This window comes from Canis lupus, chromosome 13, assembly GCF_048164855.1.
Source record: "Canis lupus baileyi chromosome 13, mCanLup2.hap1, whole genome shotgun sequence".
NCBI classification, from domain to species: domain Eukaryota; kingdom Metazoa; phylum Chordata; class Mammalia; order Carnivora; family Canidae; genus Canis; species Canis lupus.
The window spans coordinates 60,120,903-60,145,331 of NC_132850.1; the positions used below are offsets into that span (position 1 = coordinate 60,120,903).

The following is a 24,429-nucleotide window of genomic DNA, read 5'->3' on the forward strand; positions in this document are numbered from 1 at the left end:
TATAAGTATACTTATTATATATTAAATGCAAAATAGCTGAAAAGGAAATAATTAGATAGAAAACAGTTTATATTTGTGTCCAACTCACAGATTGTATCAGAAGAAGAGGCTAATAAAAAATAACCAAAAGTTATTGTTTTAAAGAACAAGAGTATATCATATAAACAATCATGGAAAGTAAAGAATATGAAGGATTTTATGTAAATCATGCTTTACATTTAAAATTGATAAGCTGGGGAAAACTCCCCTCTGTTTATCTAGCTGACTTGATGTGTGGTTGCTTTTATGCACCATTCCAGAACAGTTTCATCACATATAAGAGATCTTATTATGCTCCAGATACTACAGCAAATTGGTACATAATAAAGGAAAGGCCTAGGTCCAAAATAATGAAAGATATACGGTAAGTGGGTAAAATACTCTTGATTCCTTTTTGTAGTGAGTGCTATAGAACTCATTTCACAATGTCTCATGAACATATTTAAGATTGCTTAAATTACTGTCTTTTATTTACATGTTTTATGAAAATCCCACATAAAACTATAAATAGCAGCAATTTTGTGGTACCTGAAGATAAGATTTCTTTTCATTTTACAGAGAAAATACTGAACACAGAAAATGCATGAACTTTAGTTTACATTCTGCAAGTCTTCATCCAAAAAATTAAGGTAATATAAACATTGCTTAGATTGTTTATAAAACATTTTATTTAAGCAGATTAATCAGTCTATGCTTACATTATTATATTTGAAAATACACATTAGATTATATGTTGTCAATTACACTTAATTTAATAATTATAAAAGATTAATAAACAGTTTCCATAAATTTTTGGTACAAGTATATTGCCAACACCCTATTTATTGCTTACCAATTGCCTTCCCCTTCTGCATGTTTGACACACTTGACATATTAAGCAGTGCTGTATGCAAATTAAAATAATTGTTCCCAAATTATTTACCACCATAATCTCATTGAATTCTTCTCATATAAGACATTAGGTTTTTAAGAGTATCTTTGATTAAACAATAGCATGTGTCAAGCAGTAATTTACTCACTTTTCTATTAATCAAAACATATATCATTAGAAATTCTAATCACTAGAGACATGTTGTCACAACAGGGAGTTAATATAGTTGCATCTAAAAGTACATAAACATATAAAATGTGAAGTCTTTATAATAGAATTGAGATTTATAATATGCCTATAGAAGCAGCAAAAGTTGTTTGAGATTATCTATTACTCCTTTAAGTGAGTTATAGGAACCTGAGATCCAGGCTGGCGACCAATGAGATCAGAGTCATCTGCTTGTACAGACATTTAAATTCTGTTATTTAATATTTAAATTTAAATTCTGTTATTAATTCCCTGTTGCTCTTAGGTAATTCCCCAATCTATTCCCCTAATTACAGTATGAACATAAAAATGGAACATATGTTTTTAATAATTAAAAAGAAAAACTGGAAAGTATGTCTAGGGTAAAAAAGAAATATTCTAGATTTCAAGATTCTTTTTTTTCCCCAATGTTATCACTCTTGTTTATATTCTCAAGGGCCATCACACTTTCACTTATTTTCTTTCTTCATTGTTCTTCACAGCATCTCTTTTTTTCCTTTTTATTTAATAGAACTTTATTGAGCTACAATATTACATACCATAACATTTACTCATGTAAGTATACCATTCAAAAATTACTGGTAAATTTAGAAATTATGGAAATTTTAATTAGTAAATTATAGAAATTGGTAAATTTGCAGTCATGCAATCATTATAACAATTCAATTTGAAAATATTTTGATCACCTCAAAGATATCCTTTCTGCTCATTTGCAGACAATCTTGCTTTTCATCCACATCTCCTGAAAACTGCTAATCTACTTTCTGCTTTTAAGGCAGACATTTCATATAACTGAAATCATTCAATATGTGATCTTTTGAGTCTGTTTTCTTTCTATTACTATATAGTATTTTCAAATTCATCCATGCTTTGTTATATGTCAGTAGTGTATTCCTTTTTATGCCTGAAGGTGTTTCATTGTAGCACATTCTACTAGTTTTTTAGGGCTGTAGTAACAAAGTCCACAGATTTGGTGGCTTAAAACAAGAGACATTTATTTTCTCCCAGTTCTGGACGGTAGAAGCCTAAAATCACAGTGGCAGAGCCATGGTCTCTCTTAAAGCTTCTAGAAGATCCTCCCTTGCCTCTTTCAGCTTCTGATGGTTGCCAACAATCACTTATACTCAGTAGTTTGCAAAGCATCCATCCAGTCTCTACCTCCCTTGTCACATGTGCAACATTCTCAGGTCTGGGAAACTTGAGACATAGATTTATAACTATAATGAATTAGAAGAAGGCAGCAGAGACAGCTCTGACTCAAGCAAAGTGAATGTTTCATACTCTAAAAAGATCCACAGCCCAGTTCATTTTCAAATGATCTCCCATGAAAAGCTAGCTGCTAATTTAGATAGGCTGGAGAAGTACAAGGAGGTTCTTATATTATTTGTCTATTTCCTATTAATGGGCTGGAAAATTAATAATAATAATAAAACCTTGACTGTGGGTACGTCCAGTCTGGGACCACAGGACAGGGCAGGTATCAGGATACCCTTTGTTTTAACACCTTATGTCGATGCTCTTACTATGCAAAATAATCAGTATTATATCAGATGGTGGACTTTTGTGTTGAAGTTCTAAGATTTTCATTTCAGCACCCTGATTTCTTATCTACATATATTATCGTCATCCTGAAAAGTATTGCTGGGAGACAAATGCAAATAAAGAACTTAAGCTTATACATTAAAAATCACAAACTCACCGTGGTTTAGGTTTCTCTCATATTGATAAATTATTTATTTTATTCTCAAGGTCAGTATGTTAAATAGTTTGATTAAAGTTACAATTCGCATGGTAAGAGATGATTCCTCCCCTTTTATGAAGGGAAAAGAGATAAGCAGCAAAATATTTTAAAAAGTTCAAAAGATACAGTAGTGCCCAGTAACAGCCTCTTTTCTTGTTTTTGTTTTAAGATTTTATTTATTTGAGAGAGATAATGAGTTAGGGGAGGAGCATGCCAAGTGTGGCGCCCCACTTGGGGCTCCATCCTTGGACCCTGAGATCATGACCTGTATCTGAGCTGAAACCAAGAGTCCGATGCTTCACTACCTGAGCCACTCAGGTGCCCCAACAGCTTCTTTTCTAAGTTGTCACAGCTTCCCTAGAGCCATAAAGGTAGGTAACTTTGATGAGTCCGATAGAAAAAGTTAAGTAATGTTTTACTTTAAAATACCAATTTCAAGTTAACTAGTGTTAAACAAAACAAGAATTTATGTCTGGAGGGGCTTCTTTATTCCAATACCAACAACATATAGATCTTTTTTTTTTTTTTTTCCCCCAGGTGTGTCACTCTGACCTACATCATGACCTGTATCTGACCTCTGAGCTCCAGTAACCTCAGCCTTACTGCTGCCTCCTTTCTCCGACTGGACAGTATCCCAAGACCCCAGTGGTTTTTCACTTGGCACTTATATTTGACTCAGCTTCATTTCTACTCTCAAATTATGAATTGGTTTCATATTATAAAATAAATCCCTTTTTTATTCTGTGTACATGAACACCCTTTAAATTACACCACAGAATTCTCCTCCCACTCACATATATTCCTTAAGCCAATACGCTACCTGTTAACTGCTAGCGCAAGTAATGCCAAAATTACTCTTGGAATGAAGCATAGGCAGTTTCTTACAGATCAAAGTCAATTAATGCTCAATCATGGACATACAAAAGGGCTAATACATGATCTTTATCTCCTAGAAAATCATGTACAAAAGAACTCCACAAATCAAAATGATCAATTTTTTTCATTGGTTGTAAAAATGAATAGAATAGTAATGGTGCTTTCCATTAGGCAGAAAATCTACTGAACGAAGCCAATGACATTTGGTTCTGCTTTAACACATTCTGTAAAATTATACTATAGAGCTGTCAAACACAAAGTCCAACCAAAATGTCATGTTTGTACAAAAGCAACAATCTGAAGGACAAAGTGAATCCTGTCTTACCCTAGAACCTCCAAGGCTGAGTTTCATATTATTTAACTGGGGTCTTTTATGGGTGAATTAGCTTTCACAGTACTTTTAACCTTTTTTCACATAAGGCAGAAATAAATGCTAATACCATACCTTCGATAACTCAATAGAAAAAATAAAGTTGGCATTTTTTATAATTTTCTGTAATGATAATTAAAATTGAAATCAAAAGTTTATTCTCTTATTTTTTTTCTTTTTTTTTTAATTTATTTTTTATTGGTGTTCAATTTACTAACATACAGAATAACCCCCAGTGCCCGTCACCCATTCACTCCCACCCCCCGCCCTCCTCCCCTTCTACCACCCCTATTTCATTTCCCAGAGTTAGCAGTCTTTACGTTCTGTCTCCCTTTCTGATATTTCCCACACATTTCTTCTCCCTTCCCTTATATTCCCTTTCACTATTATTTATATTCCCCAAATGAATGAGAACATATAATATTTGTCCTTCTCCGACTGACTTACTTCACTCAGCATAATACCCTCCAGTTCCATCCACGTTGAAGCAAATGGTGGGTATTTGTCATTTCTAATAGCTGAGTAATATTCCATTGTATACATAAACCACATCTTCTTTATCCATTCATCTTTCGTTGGACACCGAGGCTCCTTCCACAGTTTGGCTATCGTGGCCATTGCTGCTATAAACATCGGGGTGCAGGTGTCCCAGCGTTTCATTGCATTTGTATCTTTGGGGTAAATCCCCAACAGTGCAATTGCTGGGTCGTAGGGCAGGTATATTTTTAACTGTTTGAGGAACCTCCACACAGTTTTCCAGAGTAGCTGCACCAGTTCACATTCCCACCAACAGTGTATGAGGGTTCCCTTTTCTCCGCATCCTCTCCAACATTTGTTGTTTCCTGCCTTGTTAATTTTCCCCATTCTCACTGGTGTGAGGTGGTATCTCATTGTGGTTTTGATTTGTATTTCCCTGATGGCAAGTGATGCAGAGCATTTTCTCATATGCATGTTGGCCATGTCTATGTCTTCCTCTGTGAGATTTCTGTTCATGTCTTTTGCCCATTTCATGATTGGATTGTTTGTTTCTTTGGTGTTGAGTTTAATAAGTTCTTTATAGATCTTGGAAACTAGCCCTTTATCTGATATGTCATTTGCAAATATCTTCTCCCATTCTGTAGGTTGTCTTTGAGTTTTGTTGACTGTATCCTTTGCTGTGCAAAAGCTTCTTATCTTGATGAAGTCCCAATAGTTCATTTTTGCTTTTGTTTCTTTTGCCTTCGTGGATGTATCTTGCAAGAAGTTACTATGGCCGAGTTCAAAAAGGGTGTTGCCTGTGTTCTTCTCTAGGATTTTGATGGAATCTTGTCTCACATTTAGATCTTTCATCCATTTTGAGTTTATCTTTGTGTATGGTGAAAGAGAGTGGTCTAGTTTCATTCTTCTGCATGTGGATGTCCAATTTTCCCAGCACCATTTATTGAAGAGACTGTCTTTCTTCCAATGGATAGTCTTTCCTCCTTTATCGAATATTAGTTGCCCATAAAGTTCAGGGTCCACTTCTGGATTCTCTATTCTGTTCCATTGATCTATGTGTCTGTTTTTGTGCCAGTACCACACTGTCTTGATGACCACAGCTTTGTAGTACAACCTGAAATCTGGCATTGTGATGCCCCCAGATATGGTTTTCTTTTTTAAAATTCCCCTGGCTATTCGGGGTCTTTTCTGATTCCACACAAATCTTAAAATAATTTGTTCTAACTCTCTGAAGAAAGTCCATGGTATTTTGATAGGGATTGCATTAAACGTGTAAATTGCCCTGGGTAACATTGACATTTTCACAATATTAATTCTGCCAATCCATGAGCATGGAATATTTTTCCATCTCTTTGTGTCTTCCTCAATTTCTTTCAGAAGTGTTCTATAGTTTTGAGGGTATAGATCCTTTACATCTTTGGTTAGGTTTATTCCTAGGTATCTTATGCTTTTGGGTGCAATTGTAAATGGGATTGACTCCTTAATTTCTCTTTCTTCAGTCTCATTGTTAGTGTATAGAAATGCCACTGACTTCTGGGCATTGATTTTGTATCCTGCCACGCTACTGAATTGCTGTATAAGTTCTAGCAATCTTGGGGTGGAGACTTTTGGGTTTTCTACGTAGAGTATCATGTCATCAGCGAAGAGGGAGAGTTTGACTTCTTCTTTGCCAATTTGAATGCCTTTAATGTCTTTTTGTTGTCTGATGGCTGAGGTTAGGACTTCCAGTACTATGTTGAACAGCAGTGGTGAGAGTGGACATCCCTGTCTTGTTCCTGATCTTAGGGGAAAGGCTCCCAGTGCTTCCCCATTGAGAATGATATTTGCTGTGGGCTTTTCGTAGATGGCTTTTAAGATGTCGAGGAATGTTCCCTCTATCCCTACACTCTGAAGAGTTTTGATCAGGAATGGATGCTGTATTTTGTCAAATGCTTTCTCTGCATCCAATGAGAGGATCATATGGTTCTTGGTTTTTCTCTTGCTGATATGATGAATCACATTGATTGTTTTACGGGTGTTGAACCAGCCTTGTGTCCCGGGGATAAATCCTACTTGGTCATGGTGAATAATTTTCTTAATGTATTGTTGGATCCTATTGGCCAGTATCTTGTTGAGAATTTTTGCATCCATGTTCATCAGGGATATTGGTCTGTAATTCTCCTTTTTGGTGGGGTCTTTGTCTGGCTTTGGAATTAAGGTGATGCTGGCCTCATAGAACGAATTTGGAAGTACTCCATCTCTTTCTATCTTTCCAAACAGCTTTAGGAGAATAGGTATGGTTTCTTCTTTAAACGTTTGATAAAATTCCCCTGGGAAGCCATCTGGCCCTGGACTCTTGTGTCTTCGGAGGTTTTTGATGACTGCTTCAATTTCCTCCCTGGTTATTGGCCTGTTCAGGTTTTCTCTTTCTTCCTGTTCCAGTTTTGGTAGTTTGTGGCTTTCCAGGAATGCGTCCATTTCTTCTAGATTGCCTAATTTATTGGCGTATAGCTGTTCATAATATGTTTTTAAAATCGTTTGTATTTCCTTGGTGTTGGTAGTGATCTCTCCTTTCTCATTCATGATTTTATTAATTTGAGTCTTCTCTCTCTTCTTTTTAATAAGGCTGGCTAATGGTTTATCTATCTTATTAATTCTTTCAAAGAACCAACTCCTGGTTCTGTTGATCTGTTCCACAGTTCTTCTGGTCTCGATTTCGTTGAGTTCTGCTCGAATCTTTATTAACTCCCTTCTTCTCTTGGGTGTAGGATCTATTTGCTGTTTTTTCTCTAGCTCCTTTATGTGTAAGGTTAGCTTTTGTATTTGAGTTCTTTCCAGTTTTTGAATGGATGCTTGTATTGCGATGTATTTCCCCCTTAGGACTGCTTTTGCTGCATCCCAAAGATTTTGAACGGTTGTATCTTCATTCTCATTAGTTTCCATGAATCTTTTTAATTCTTCCTTAATTTCCTGGTTGACCCTTTCATCTTTTAGCAGGATGGTCCTTAACCTCCACGTGTTTGAGGTCCTTCCAAACTTCTTGTTGTGATTTAGTTCTAATTTCAAGGCATTATGGTCTGAGAATATGCAGGGGACGATCCCAATCTTTTGGTATCGGTTCAGACCCGATTTGTGACCCAATATGTGGTCTATTCTGGAGAAAGTTCCATGTGCGCTTGAGAAGAATGTGTATTCAGTTGAGTTTGGATGTAAAGTTCTGTAGATATCTGTGAAATCCATCTGGTCCAGTGTATCATTTAAAGCCCTCGCTTCTTTGGAGATGTTGTGCTTAGAAGACCTATCGAGTATAGAAAGAGCTAGATTGAAGTCACCAAGTATAAGTGTATTATTATCTAAGTATTTCTTCACTTTGGTTAATAATTGATTTATATATTTGGCAGCTCCCACATTCGGGGCATATATATTGAGGATTGTTAAGTCCTCTTGTTGAATAGATCCTTTAAGTATGATATAGTGTCCCTCTTCATCTCTCACTACAGTCTTTGGGGTAAATTTTAGTTTATCTGATATAAGGATGGCTACCCCTGCTTTCTTTTGAGGACCATTCGAATGGTAAATGGTTCTCCAACCTTTTATTTTCAGGCTGTAGGTGTCCTTCTGTCTAAAATGAGTCTCTTGTAGACAGCAAATAGATGGGTCCTGCTTTTTTATCCAGTCTGAAACCCTGCGCCTTTTGATGGGGTCATTAAGCCCGTTCACATTCAGAGTTACTATTGAGAGATATGAGTTTAGTGTCATCATGATATCTATTCAGTCCTTGTTTTTGTGGACTGTTCCACTGAACTTCTTCTTAAAGGGGAATTTTAAGAGTCCCCCTTAAAATTTCTTGCAGAGCTGGTTTGGAGGTCACATATTCTTTTAGTTGCTGCCTGTCTTGGAAGCTCTTTATCTCTCCTTCCATTTTGAATGAGAGCCTTGCTGGATAAAGTATTCTTGGTTGCATGTTCTTCTCATTTAGGACCCTGAAAATATCCTGCCAGCCCTTTCTGGCCTGCCAGGTCTCTGTGGAGAGGTCTGCTGTTACCCTAATACTCCTCCCCATAAAAGTCAGGGATTTCTTGTCTCTTGCTGCTTTAAGGATCTTCTCTTTATCTTTGGAATTTGCAAGTTTCACTATTAAATGTCAAGGTGTTGAGCGGTTTTTATTGATTTTAGGGGGGGATCTCTCTATTTCCTGGATCTGAATGCCTGTTTCCCTTCCCAGATTAGGAAAGTTTTCAGCTGGAATTTGTTCAAATACATATTCTGGCCCTCTGTCCCTTTCAGCGCCCTCGGGAACCCCAATTAAACGTAGGTTTTTCTTTCTCAGGCTGTCGTTTATTTCCCTTAATCTATCTTCATGGTCTTTTAATTGTTTGTCTCTTTTTTCCTCAGTTTCCCTCTTTGCTATCAACTTGTCTTCTATGTCACTCACTCGTTCTTCCACCTCGTTAACCCTCGTCGTTAGGACTTCTAGTTTGGATTGCATCTCATTCAATTGATTTTTAATTTCTGCCTGATTAGCTCTAAATTCTGCAGTCATGAAGTCTCTTGAGTCCTTTATACTTTTTTCTAGAGCCACCAGTAGCTGTATAACAGTGCTTCTGAATTGGCTTTCTGACATTGAATTGTAATCCAGATTTTGTAACTCTGTGGGAGAGAGGACTGTTTCTGATTCTTTCTTTTGAGGTGAGGTTTTCCTTCTAGTCATTTTGCTCAGTGCAGAGTGGCCAAAAGCAAGTTGTATTGGGAAAAGGAGAAAAAGAGAGGAGAGAAAGAAGGAAAGAAAAGAGAAAGAGAAAAAAAAGGGAAGAAAAAAAACGAAAAAAAAAGAAGAAAAAGAGAAAGAAAAAGAAAGGAGGAAAAAAAGGGGGTGGGGGAAGGAAACAAATCAAAAAGCAAAAAAAAAAAAAAAAAAAAAAAAAAAAGAACCCCGGGGGAGTATCTTCTGATTCTGTGTACTTTAAGTCCCTTGGCTTCCCCTGGAAGTTGTCAGTCAGTCTAGCTGGTGTTCTGGGGGAGGGGCCTGTTGTGCTGATTTTCAGGTGTTAGCAGTTGGGGGAGCTGCTGTGCCCCTGCCTGGTGCAGGGCTCAGGGGGGTTGTTTACCCCGTGAGGCCGCAGGAGGAACAGCCCCAGTGGCGGGGCAGCTCTGGAAACCTGGATTCAGCTCCGGCAGGAACTCCGTCTGCAGGGCCTGGAGGCTCCGGGGCGGGGCCGCTGATGTGCTCAGCTGGGGCAGGAGCGTCCTCGCTGTCCTGGGCCCTCCCGGCCTCTGCCTGTCCCGGGGGAGGCCGGATCCTGGGCTGTGTCCCGGCGCCCTGTGCTCCGGAGCCTGCGCTGTTGGATTCGCGCTCCCGCCGCGCAGCCCCCTCCGCGGAGCCGCCGCCCGAGCCCGCCCGAGCCCCCCCGAGCTGCTCCTGGAACCGCGCAGCCCCCTCCGCACGGAGCCTCTTCCTCTGCCCGAGCCCCCCCGAGCTGCTCCCGCCCCGCAGCCCCCTCCGCGGAGCCGCCCCCGAGCCCCTTCAGCTGCTCCGGGTCCCGCGTGCGCGCTGCAGCCCTTAGGGAGCTCGGCGCACTCTCCCGGGGCGCAGGTGTCTGTTAGTGTCCCCGGGAGCCCGAGGGCATCCCCGCCCTCCTGGGTCCTGCTCCACCTCCCCGCGAGCCCCTTTCCCCCGGGAAGGTCGGTGCAGCTCCTGCTCCTCCGGGACGGGGCTCTCCTGTCCTGGGGACACTCGCCCCGGCCTCAGCCCGGCTCCTCGCGGGGCCCCTCCCCCTCGGAGGCCTTTGTTTCTTTACTTCTTTTTCCCCGTCTTCCTACCTTGATAGAAGCGCGAACTCTTCTCACTGTTGCATTCCAGCTGTTCTCTCTTTAAATCTCAGGCCGAATTCATAGATTTTCAGGATAATTTGAAGGTTTTCTAGGTAATTTGGTGGTGGCAGGTGATTTGGGGACCCTACTCTTCCGCCGTCTTGCTCCTCCCTCAAAAGTTTATTCTCTTAAATAAGGAAGTAAACAATCCAGAAAAATTAACTTTTAGAAGTTCGCTTGAAGGAAGAAAGTTGTGTAATTTTTTTATGCCACAGAAGTTGATTCTGTCCCCTTACCCTACAGCCACCTCCATCATCAGGGAAGCTTGTTGGTCAGCTTTGCTTAACTCTGAATTTTCATTCATTGACCAGGAGTAAGACTGAGGCATAAGCCATCCAGCATTTGTTATTTTCCACCAGTTCATTACTCCTTGTTTGTATAGCGCCTGCCTGAATGAAACTCTGTTCCATAAGTTGGTTTAAATAACCTGCAACTTGTTCAGTGGTTCTATCCCAATATCCTCATTTGCTATTACTTGCAAACCTGGATTCATAAAACAACAGAAATCAAATATCCTTAAGGGCAGAGAACTCTGTGTGTGTGTGTGTGTGTGTGTATTTCATTCCCTGCTTTTTATCCCTAGCATATAGAAAAGTGCTTGACACATGGACACCTGTCTATAAATATTTGTTTAATAAATGTATTCTTTTTCCAGATTCAATTACTGTCTACACTTTAAATACGTACCTGCCAAACATGATTATCCAAGATGTACCCCATAATATTCAATTCTTGCCTCTGTTACACTTGTCTTATTCTACCTACTAGCCCGACATCATCTGTTCCAGACATAGTAGAAGAAAATTATTTTCTAAAGGGTAGTTTATTAGTTTAAATTAGTTTAATTAGTTAAAGCTCAATATTAGCTTAAAACGAATGAAAGAAACTAAAATTCCAACACTCTGCCCTAAAACTTATAAATACAGAAAATTAAATAAATTACACAAGAGCAAATATTGGCTAAAACTTAAGGGATGTACTCCTGGCAATAGTATGTATGTGTCTCCCTATTAATTAGCATTTTATCAGAGCACTTATATTGAGCCAGTAATTTGAAAATAAAAATAGTTCAATTTAATAATGTAAAAATGAAATAAATGTAAAGTCTTTTTATCTAGAAACAAAATTATGACTTATCTGTAGATTTTAACTATCCATCCTTTCTTTATCACCTCTGATCATGTGTTTCCTAAGAGAAGAGAAGGTGTTTTTCTGGGGAGAATAGCTAAAAACAGTCCTCTGATAATTAACTCTATATATTTAAGATAATGAATACTAAATAACTTAAAAGTTTTTATAGATAAACTCTGGTTTAGCTTAAGTAACATCTGCTTAGCTGAACTTAATAAAGCCTTCATTTTATGTATCCAGAGAATTTTTAAAATTCCTCTCGATACTTATGATTTTACCTCTAACATAATTACATCATATCTGAGAAAATACACAAAACATAACAAACTAACAAAATGCTTACCAGAGAAATTCAAACTGATTTCTTCAAACTTAAAAACTTCAAGAATGTATTCTCAGGGGTCAAGTTGTGTTCTACTTCCTTGTATTTGCTCAATGTCTCCTGATTCTGCATGTTTTGAAATTGCCTTTACTTATCTCACGTTTACTATTTCTCTCTTTACCTATATTGGTCATCTTTTAAAAAACTCCGTGTAGGGGTGCACGAGTGCCTCTGTTGGTTAAATGTTGGCCCTCAGCTTAGCTCATGATCTCGAGGTCCTGGAATTGAGCCCGGCATATTGGGCTCCTTGCTCAGACGGGAGTCTGCTTCTCCCTCTCTGTCTGCTCCTCCCACCCCCCTGCTCTCTCTATATATCAAATAAATAAAATCTTTAAAAAAATAAAAATAAAAAACTCAATGTACTAAGAAAAACAGGTATGTGTCAACAATTATTTATATTAATATTTGAGACTGGCCCATTTCCATACTAACACATTTAGTTTTCATCAGAACCATGTATGGTCTCTTAGGAAAAAATCATTGAAGATTAGAGTATGAAACTGATTTTTTCCAGATCATTCACTTTGTGAGTAAAACTGGACTTGAAACCACCTAGTCTTTGAATTTTTTTTTTTTTATTTCTCTGCATATCTTCAGTGTTCAGTCCAGAGCCCAGTAAACAAGATTAAATACATTGTTGGGCAAATGTTTAAAGGGATGTAGAGCTGAATAAATATTTCTGAAATGATAATATTCTCACTAAAACATGCTGTATATGTTTGTACTGCATATCTTTGTAAAGATTCGTTACATGTGTTAGTGGCCAATTTAGTTAGTAGTATAGTGGAACAGGATGAGTATGTCAATAGAAACTCTTAAAAACAATTTCAGCTCCAAAAACTTTGCCATTTTTACCACTATTAAACCCCTTATTATACTGACTATATCTAATGCTGACATTCTCTAGGTTGTTCTTTAGTATGCTCGGGGAAAAATGTTCTTTGTAATGAAATATATGCTTATCATAATTCTATTTTGTTTGCTATCACATAAACTAGTTGTACATATAATTGTATCATATAGTTTAAATAAATAGTGCTAAAGCCTATGGAAGAAGTAAAAAAAACAAAATAATATTACAATTTCTTGAAATCCTATAAGTTCTGTAAATGTTACTGGCTTTGTCTTTATAAAGGAAAGTTACTAAAACTATAACTAAATTAAAAGAAGGACAAAAATTTTAAAATCCGAGAGAAAAATAACAGAAATCTAGAATGATTCTTAATTCAGATTGCTTTCTCTTTGTCTTTAGAATTATGCTCAGCCTAATGAACCCAAGTGAATATTGTAAATGACGTCCTTTGGATGTACTTTGGAAATGGTGAAGCAAGCATATTAGGCATTATTAAGACCATAGCAAAGGGAAAATTGGCTCTTCATAAAAGATTATTGAATGGGTGTGCTTTGTGTGTTTTTAAATTTAAAAACAATGTTTATAACTTCGTTAATCATCTCTTGGTAGAGCCAATGTTTTCCCTTAACCAGTCAAATATTGATCTCAATGAACATTAAGTGATAATGTCTAATAGCATACATAAATTGTAATACAAGAGACTAGATTTAAGATAAAAAAAAAAGAGGGGGAGCAGCCTTGGTGGCTCAGTGGTTTAGCGCCTGCCTTCAGCCCAGGGCGTGATCCTGGAGTCCTGGGATCCAGTCCCACATCGGGCTCCCTGCGTGGAGCCTGCTTCTCCCTCTGCCCGTGTCTCTGCCTCTCTCTGTGTGTCTCTCATTAATAAATAAATTAAAATCTTTTTTTTTTTTAAAGAGAGTAAGGGAAATAGGAAGCTCATTTAGGAACCTGATAAAGAACTAGTGTTGTACTTGAAAATTTTAACCGAATCGAGTATATAATATAAAGGCATGAGATTACATTAGATGATCTCTTTAGGACAGTTAGGATTCTGTAACTAGAGGAAAGCAAACAACTGTTCTACTTTAGTATATAAAATAATGCGTAACAGAATGTGTCTTTTTTCTCCACTGAAAGTAATATAAAAAACTAGAAATATAAGGCTGCCTATAAGAATGAAATCAGCTATAACTAAGAAAAGCTAGAAAGCATTTGTGCATAAATTTGAAAATCAGATGCTGTGCTGTCAGATGTCCATCTGTTCTGTTTATGGCAATACAATAAATAAAGAATTAAGACCAGCTGTTAATCAATTAAGATAAAGTTCCCATGTAAGATGAAATTAGACTGTGTTTTGTTTATTCAAATTGGCAATACTACTCTACTGTCTTTACCTGCTGTTCAAAGTAATGAAATAAGGATATCCTTACCATCAGATTCTTATTTTACATGATCCTGTTACTACTTATTCCTATAGCTGCTATTCTTACCTTCCTTAGTCTTCTCTTTATCCAAGGAGCCAATCATTTACTAATTAATAATAATCCAATCCCTTGTTAATAGTTAACGAATCTTTAATTTTTTAAATCACTTAGTGATTTGCTTCCTGAATGCATTCTGCTTGTCACAAAAAATGGACTTTTTATTAAAAATTAAATAAATATAGAAACCTACTCTCAAATTTTAGCATGCCATATTTTATGTCACAAGAAGTTGCTGATCTGTTATTCCTCAGAAGTTCGTTCAAATACTAGAACAGAATGAACTACAAAAAACAGTTCTCTACATTGGATCCAGTTACATTATGGACATCTTCCTAAGTTAGGTTTACTTATAAATAATATAATATTTACTATACAATTGTCATTTTATGAACTTTATTAAGATATAAATTATATAGGGCATCCAATCACAATTAAATATGTGGGGAGTTTTAAAACTTGTACACTACTATAAAACCACCGCCAGACTCAAGATACAAACCATTTCCATTACCCTTAAAAGATCCCTTGTGCCTCATCACTGTCTACTCTTTCCTCCATCCTCAGTCATAAGGAACTACTAATTGTCTTTTGTTCACTGTAAATTCGATAGAATATTGGCCACTATGCAGCATAGTGACTTTATTTAAGTTTTTATTTAGATTCTAATCAGTTAACATAGAGTATCATATTGGTCTCAGGAGAAGAATTTAGTGTTTTATCAGGCACATATAACACCAGTAGGCGGCATAGGGATTTTGACATTCATCTCTGCTGTTGCTTGTTTCAGAGACTGGCTACTTTTGATTGCTATTATTCCATTGTATGGATATACCATAGTCATTTTATCCATTCATCAGTTGATGCACACAGGATTTTTTCAGATTTGGCTATTATGGATAAATGTCCTATCGACATTCATTTACAAGTCTTTGTATGGACATATCTTATTGTTTCTTGTGTAAGTAACTACAGGTAAAATTGCTGGCTTATTTGGTAGGTATTTTCTTGGCATTTTAAGAAATTACTAAACCATTTTCCAAACTGGTGTAGTATTATATTTTTGTCAAGAATATATGAGTTCCAGTTGCTGCTCCACATCTTCATCAAATCTTTGTACTGCCAGTCTTTTTAAATTCTCACCAGAGAAAAAATTATAAATTAACAAAAGCTTCAATAAAGTTCTGACAGACAAATGACATTTGACACCATTACTTAGGAAGTTTAAATTATAACTACATAAAGAAACCACTACCAAAATATTCACCAATGAATCTATTTACCATCTTTTTGAAAACTGACCAAATATAAGCGAGTCTGTTCTGACACTATTTTGTTCCATTGATCTATAGGTCTATCCTTTTCCTAATTCCATAGCCGTGATCAGAGTCAGCAAATTATGACCTCCAGGTAAATTGGGCATGCTGCCAATTTTTGGACATAAAGTTCTACTGGGACATAACAAGCTCATTTGTTTATGTATTGCCCGTGTAGCTTCCAGAATATAATGAAAGAGTTCAGTAATTGTGAAGAGATAATACACATGGCTTGTAAATGCTAAGGTATTTCCTATATATTCTTTCAGGAAAACCTATGAATCCAAAGTCTTGATTATTCTAACTTTGTATCTTGAAGTCAGGTAGTGTTTTCCCTCCAACTTTGTTATTCTATTTTAAATTTACTTTGTAAGTTGTTTATACTTCCATATCAACCTTGAAACTGATATATAAAATACACACACACACACACACACATACACACTCCACATCTTCTTTATCCAGTCATCTATTGGTGGACACTTGGACTGCTTGTAATTTAGTTATTGTAAATAATACTGTAATAAACATAGGGATGCATATATCTTTTCAAATTAGTGCTTTTGTATTACTTAACCACACACACACAAAAAAAGAAATCTTGCCATTTGTAACAACATGGATGGATCTAGAGGGTATAATGTTAAGTGAAACAAGTCAGTTAGAGAAAGAAAAACTCCATATAATTTCACTCATATGTGGAATTTGATAACCAAGGCAAATGAACAAAAACAAAAAAAAAAAAAAAGAGAGACAAACCACAAACCACAAATAGACTCTTAACGATAGAGAACAGGACTGATGGTTACCAGAGGGTAGGTGGGTAGGGAGGGGAAGGAGTGACATAGATGAAAGGGATTCAGAGTACACTTATGATGAGCACTGAGTAATGAATGGAATTGTTGAATCACTAATGGTGCATCTGAAACTAGCACAACACTGTACTATACTGGAATTAAATATTTTTGAAATATTGATCTGTTACCTTTTTTAAAAGTGTGCTTTTATTTTTATTGGTATAGTTTCATATGTACATCTGTTTCATATTTATATTTGTTTATATTTATATTTAAATAGATATTTCCCATTTATTATTTTCATTATTCATTCCTAAAGATTAGAATCTACCTCTAGAATAATTAATTCACCCTTAGGTGTATTTAACATTTCTCTTTTGTAGTATGGAGCAACAGTTTCTCTTAGACTTATTCTGTTAAAATTTATTTCATCTTTGTTTTTTTTCTGTTAGCATTACAAATGCTTTTTCACTCTTTTGGCCTAATCTTTTCTGCATAGAGGTCAGAGATCATTAGAATCATTGTTCCTACACACACAAACTCACACACAAGGAACCGTTGTTCCTCCACATTTAATGTGTAATGCTAATTGATTCCAAGAAATTTTCTTAATGTTGGTTTTTAGTAGTTTAACTCTGATGAACTTGTGATGTGTATGTGTGTCTCTGTCTGCGGGTGTCATTCATCTTTTGCTAAGTTTTTTAGATTTTAGATTTTGCTAAGTTTCTTGAATCTATAAATCTATATTTTTATGAATTTAGAGATATTCATAATTATTCATACAAACATTTTATCTGCTCTATTCTCTCATATATTTTTTTTCTTTTGGAACTTCAATTACCCATATATAAGTATATGAATGAACAAAACGATCAAAGCCTAAGGGAAAAATACCTCACATGTGCCAGGGGCTCTGACCATCTTATTCATTAATTGTTCTCTCTCTTTTTCAGATTTGATATTATCACTATTAATCTATCTTCAAATTTACTGAAACTTTCCTCTGACATCTCCTTTCTGCTATTAAGCTTTGCATCTAAATATTTTGAGACTACATTTTTTTCCATTGTAAATTTTCCATTTAAAAGAACATTTTCTATTTCTTTGATGAAATGTTCTAAATTTAGTTTACTTACCTCAGGAACAAATATTGAGCCATTTTAAAGTTTTTTTCTAGTAATATCAACATCTGAGTCATTTTCGGTATATGCTGCTTTTCAAGTTTCTTTGAGAAAATGATTCCATTTACCTGGCTTTTTTTTTCTTTTTTTTTATGAATATATTTTTACCTGGCTTTTTATAGGTCAAGTAATTTGGGATTGTTTTCTGAACATCATGAACATTGTATTGTGGGTATCTGTAATTATTTTATTTTGTTCTGAAGAGACTTAATGTTTCTGTCTAGCAAAATATAAGTTGAACCAAAAATCTGCTGCACCTTTGGTATAGAGGAGCTCAGATCTCAAATCAGACTACATTCATTTTTCTTCACAAACATATATAATCGTAGCAAACTCATACACAAAATTTACAGTTTTTTCCTTCCCACGGTTTCCTGGTCACTCTTTGCCAACCCTGACTCCCAAACTCCTTTGTGTTGGGGGGGTGGTGCTTCCATGGAAAAATACAGCTGTACTTTCTATTGGTATTTTAGCTACCCAAGCCCTAGAACAGGAAATATAGTCATGTAGCCAATTCCTTTAAGACTGAACTCCTTTAGATATTCTCCCTGTATTTATTTACTCAGTAGAATCCTCAGGTGGTTTTATTTTATAGTTAGCGCAGAGTTTATAATTGTTCTTTTATTGTCCAAAATGATTGTGACATTTTTAAATATCAGAATAAATACATGATCATTTTTGACAGCAATACAGTTAAAGTTTAAAAAAATAGTGATTTTTTTAAATGCCAAAAAGGAATATTTACTTCTAAATTAGTAGCTTTGTTTAATATTAGTAACCTGAGAAATGTTCACAATGAGAAAATATTAGATATACAATGTCCATCTTGGTATATTTCTATTAAAATCATATGCAAACTAATGTAAGTTGGAATTTTGAATGTTTAATATTCATTCAAAATTTCTAGGTTTTTAAGTCTAAATTATATTTTTCTTGTGTTATCAAAAGTAATTATTAATAGTCTTTATGATTTAACACAGTTGACCCTTGAATAACACAGGTTTGAATTATGTGAGTCTGCTTTTATGTAGCTTTTTGTCTATATTGTACAGTATTGTAAAATGTATTTTAGTTTCCTTATCATTTTCTGAATGAGATTTTCTTTTGTCTAGCTTCTTTTACTGTAAGGATATAGTACATAACATGTATAACATACAGAATATGTGCTAACTGACTACTTAGGTTATCAGTGAGGCTGCCAGGCAACAGTAAGTTATTAGTAGTTAAGTACTTAGGGAGTTGAAAGTTATACAGGGATTTCAACTGCACAGCAGGTTGGTGCCCTTAATCCCCACATTGTTCAAGGGTCAACTGTACATAATTCACATTACATTATATAAATAAATTTTACAGAAAGTATTCGGTTATAAATTAAATGTGCATCTACCTTTATTTGCAGATTTCCAACTTGGTATTAAAATATTGGTATTTAATACTTTGAAAATGTATTAAAATATATTATCCCTTCAAGACTTTATTCTGAAAGAACATAATGATAGGAAACTGCCTCATTTATTGTATGTTACATTCTTTTTAAAGAAAGACCTTTAAGATTTGTTCCTGATACTGCTTCTAAATAGTACACTCATTTCCGTAGTCTTTCATATTTTATTGTAGCTCTCAAATTATAACCTTTGCCAAATACCAAGCTCAGTTCAGCATCTCTCAGTGGTTATTACTAAACTCTCTTCCTAATTCTTTAAACTGTCACCTAATACTATCTTGCCTCCTTGCACCTGTTGGTAATTCCCAAACATTCAAACGTCAGGCAATTGGGTTTGCTGGCCATGAGGGCTTTCATCTTACTGTTGGTAGTGTTTTACCCATTACTAGGTATGCCTCTTTTTATGAGCAGGATAATGATATTCATGGGAACCTGCCTGCTAGAGAACGAGGCTGAACACTGCAGCAAATCTGCATCACAATGCACTGCCCTCTTTTTACTACTGTGAGATAGGAATAGAACTTTAAGGACATTTCTTATGACCTTCACTGTGTAGTTCATGTAGAAAATTGGTTTGGGATCTGATTATTTAGTTGGATATCTCACAAGAATATTAATCAAGTAATAACATGAACAATTTGTAACTTGCTTTTTTATTCCTTCTGAACTCCTTAGGTTTTTTTTTTTTTCCTTCTTTTTTAAACAAAATATTTCCATTTGGAAGATTATATGGAAGAAACAGATCAGGTGCAGAATGATAGCTTTTACAGGACTTATAGTTCTATGCTGACATAAAAAGGATTAAGCAGTGATTTCAGAAAGAGAAAACCACTTGATTATATTCTGCTCTGGTACAATCACAGGTGAGTAACCTAATGAGGATAATTCTATAGGTTGTCTGGGGATCCGCACACCCAATTTCAGAACCAGTCATTAATGTTTTGGATATCATGGTATGTGAGTGGCTGTGAACAGGTATCAAATCAATAAAAGTTCAAGATTATTGTTTAGGCAAAATATTTCTCAGCCAACATGTATTTGTTGATTCCAGGCAGTCAACTGGCCAGAAATTCAATGATGGAAAAAACAGGTATGACTATAGGTCATATAAAACTTAGAGCCACCTGTAGTAAACAGAGAGTATTTACATAATGACAAAGTGTAAATTATAACCTATGGTAAGTGCTATGAAAGAGAAGCCCAGGGAACTATCTGGCCACATAACCGGGGGATAAGGTTTAGTCCTAGGCTTAATGAAGGCTCTTTTGAGAAAGCAACGGAGCTGTAAACTAAAGGCCAAGTAGGAATTAACCAAGAGAAAAGGGCAAAAGTAGCCATGTAGGTGGAGAATACAGCAGGTTTACAAGGACTTGAAGCACCATTGATCACAGCATTTTTGAAAAATTGCTAAGAGGTAGTTAGAATTAAAAAGATCACATGGGAAATAAATTCATATTGGCTAAATGGCACAGAATTTTGAAACCACATTAAAGTTTGAATTTTTATTCTCTGAGCTATGAGAAAGCTTTGGAGTAAGAAGAAGAGCTCTGACGCACAGATTTGCATTTCTGATGCAATCTATGTTGTATGAGTGCAGTTACCATATCGGATGAGACAAGTAGAAATGAGAAAACTAATTTGGAGACTATTATCTTTAGGAAGAGAGATCTGCTTTGATGAAACACTGAGCTAGTGTGGTGGTCCCACAAGTGGTAAGGAGTTGACTACTTGAGAGATATTTGGTAAATTAAATAGAGTGGACTCGGTAACAGACTACTTGTTCTATAAGAGACCATCATCAAATTATAAGGCTTCTCACTGAGATGAGAAACACTTTCTCAATGTCTCCTATTCATGGGAAACTTTTTTCTATGGGGAATGTGAGGTACCATTGAGATTTTCTACAGATAAGTTGGAAAAGTCCCTTGGCTCTATAGGTATGGGACTCAAAAGAGAAACCTGGAACGGAGAGATAAATTTTTCATTCACATTTGGGTGGTAAATGAAGTAATGAACGTGAATGTCATCTGCTTCAATATCCTGTCTCAAATTAAAATATAAGGCAGACTTGAAAAGGAATTTAAAGAAAGAAACCAGCAAAGAAAAATGAGGCCCATAATATAAAATAAATACCTGGTTTTTTTTTTCATGTAATTATATGTAGGACCCTGAGGAGCCAATACTAGTAATAAAACTCAATAATCTTCCTCTCAAAACACAGTAGTCTAGTGTAAATGTAAATTTTTCATCAGGTAATTTCTACTATTTAAAAAAAATTATTTTCTCCCAAAATGTTGACTACATTTCAAAACTTCTGAGTTTACACAAACTTAATTCTGAAATCTTTTTCAAAGGATAAGTATATACAACAGCAAAAACGCTGAATCTTCTTAGAGCTATGGAAGTTCAATAAATTGCTTACGAATAACCTCTTAGGAGATTTAGGTACAAATTGGGCTGTTTAACCAAATTTTGCATGCAACCACAAATTTCCAAAGGAAATATTGCTATGATATTGTCCAAAGAAGCCCAAGAAACAGCTCAGAGTGTAAGAAGCAGTGTCTTTCTGTGAGTGCTAGTGTTCACAAGCAGAGAAGTGGAGACCTATTTAAACATGTTGCATGACCACTGACTTTGGTATTTTACCCATCATCACCATACTTACAGAATTTACAGATCTGTTTATGCGCTGTCAGAAGTACCTATGTTTCTAGGCCACTCTTTGAATGCAACTGTATTCAAACAAACTAGATATGTCACAAAATGTAAGGCAAAAATAGCAATATCTAATTATAGATATGGGCCTCTGACAGACCACAGACCTGATTAAACCGATTATCACTTTACTAGAACATCAGAAAATCAATTTGAGCCTAAAATTGTTTGAACTTTGATGGAAAGAAAGTGCACAGAAATATAAGATTCAATCTTAACAGCTTTACATATCTCTTATTCGAATGCAGTTTCCTGCTTTGTCGCAAGATACATACACTTCCCTGGAATTTGGATTTAATGTATTAATTAACAATGAGAAGCAAAAAAATATTGAGATCCTACCTTCATTGTTATTACCAACGTCAACAGTAATGGGATGTCATTAACTGACCAATTTTAAGTTATAAGAACAAACTGGAAATTAAACTGCAGAATATAAACCACACAAAGAAGCTACGCTTTATAAAAGTAAAAACAACTGCCAGGTTTTTAGTTTTTTTTTTTTTTTTTTTTATTTTGGGAGGGTATATGCATAACACTGTACGAAGAGCAAACAAAAAGTGAATTCCTGAAAATACAGTAGACAAGATTTTAATCGGGTTAGCTTCTTCCTCACCGAGGAGTAAAATATGCAGCTCAGAGAGTCTTTTTTATCTCACATCACAAAATAAAACCACCTAGAAAGTAAGAGACCAAATCTCCCTGCAGGCATAAATAAATAAATAAATAAATAAATAAATAAACAAACAAACAAAATAAATGGATAGACAGATAAAATGCAATGTTACTAGCACCTCCAGAGTAATTTTAGGAATATTTGAATTGAGGAGCTGAATCTCTGTTATGACTTGACACATTCAAGGATGTTAAACTGAAGTACGAGTACTTACAGATTAAATGCTTATGCTGATAATTGGTAAAAATAGTTTCCCCATTTTGTTCAAATTTTCCATCATCCTTTTACTTCATATTCTTTTTCTGCTTGGAAATTGGTAATGTCCATTATAAAATGTGAATAAATTTTATTATAAATGAATTAATTGATGATCGGGCATTCAATTCTCCTGGTATTACTGTACTTACCAAAATGCCCTCAGTATTCCCACTGCATGTAAATTAAAAAGCATCAAATCTAATCCATATTATTAAAATTCAATATAAACTGGCATGTTATCTACGTCAAAGTTTTTAAACAGATCTGTGATATGCCACATAAAATCACGTAAGAAGTACAATTTGATTATTTCTCTAAATTGTATTTAATTAACTGCAGAAGAACACAAGAACTTGTAGGCTACAAATATATAGATTTTTAAACTATGTTTAAATATTAAGATATATTTGCTATAAATATCCTACTTTACTACAAGAAAGGAACAACTTTCATGCCAATCAAATATTTCACATTTCTCAAATTATTAAATGTTTGTTAGGAAAAGGCATGATCGGGATGCCTGGGTGGCTCAGCAGTTGAGTGTCTGTCTTTGGCTCAGGGCGTGACCCGGGGTCTGGGATCCAGTCCCAAGTCAGGCTCCCTGCGTGGAGCCTGCTTCTCCCTCTGCCTGTGTCTCTGCCTCTCTCTCTCTCTCTCTGTCTCTCATGAATAAATAAATAAAATCTTAAAAAAAAAAGACATGATTATCCTCTATGCTAATTTACAGAAAACCAGATACAAAGTCATTTCCTTTATTAATCTAAAACTGCTTTATAATTTTGGTATTTTTCCAAATACACATAGACCTGTAATGTCAATAATGTGCTCCTGACAACCAGACACACAGCACAGAACACCATCCATGGCTATTTGCCCATTATAATCAAGAGGAGAAGATTATAATATATGCCAAGCCCAAACCTTCAAACAATTTGCTAAAACTTGAGTGGAACATAGTAAGTACCTATATATAACATCTATCATGCTAGGAAGTAAAACATTCTGTAAATTATAAGCATTTTCTGTTCATTAACCATTTGGTATGATTGGTTACAATTGCTTTTTATGCCGTAACACTAATGGTTTTCTTCTGACAATGTCAGACAAAAACCAAGCGAATTATACAAGCTAGATAATTACAAGAAATACTAAGTGCTATAAGAAATCAGAATTAGCCAATGAATGAAGAAAAGATTAAGACACAGCTGAAGGGCTATGAAAAAAGTTACCACTTATAAGGAGTAGATTTTAGGCATTTAATCAGAATCACCCTCTAGGATTTATGGTACGACTTTACACATACTATCTTATTTATGACACAAAATACTTGGGGAAAGAGCATTACTTTACAGATAAGGAAACTGAGGTACAGACAGATTATGAAAACTCTCCATGTAGAGATCCCTCTTAAAATGACAGATTTGTTGTAAATAAGTTGTTAAAATAGCTGACATAATCATAGAACATGTTTAAAGATTCTAGAGGAAGGAAAAAAAATTAAAATTAATCATAATAATAATGTCCACAGTGGAAACTTTGACATTAGTAGTTCAAGTAAAATGGAAGCAAAAATTACTAATACTGAAAAAAAAAATCAATGGACACTTTCCTAGTATTTTTGATGGGCTGTCCCAAGTATTCTCAATTTTGTGATTATGGAGGAGTTGGTTTTAAGAGGGAGCTGGTGAACCAAATACCTAAATATCAATTAATCTTGGAAAATTTGAAAAAGAAAAACACAGAGAATGTGGAAGAGTAAAACCT

General features: G+C 35.5%; 1 long non-coding RNA gene across 1 annotated transcript in view; it reads left to right on the forward strand.

Moving 5' to 3' along the window:
* The first annotated feature begins 19,604 nt into the window (after positions 1-19,604).
* The window catches only part of LOC140602265 (uncharacterized), a 61,063-nt gene continuing 56,238 nt past the window's right edge, over positions 19,605-24,429 (forward strand). Inside the window, exon 1 of the long non-coding RNA XR_012005234.1 lies at positions 19,605-19,879. This is a non-coding gene — a long non-coding RNA (uncharacterized lncRNA). The remainder of the gene's footprint in view (positions 19,880-24,429) is intronic.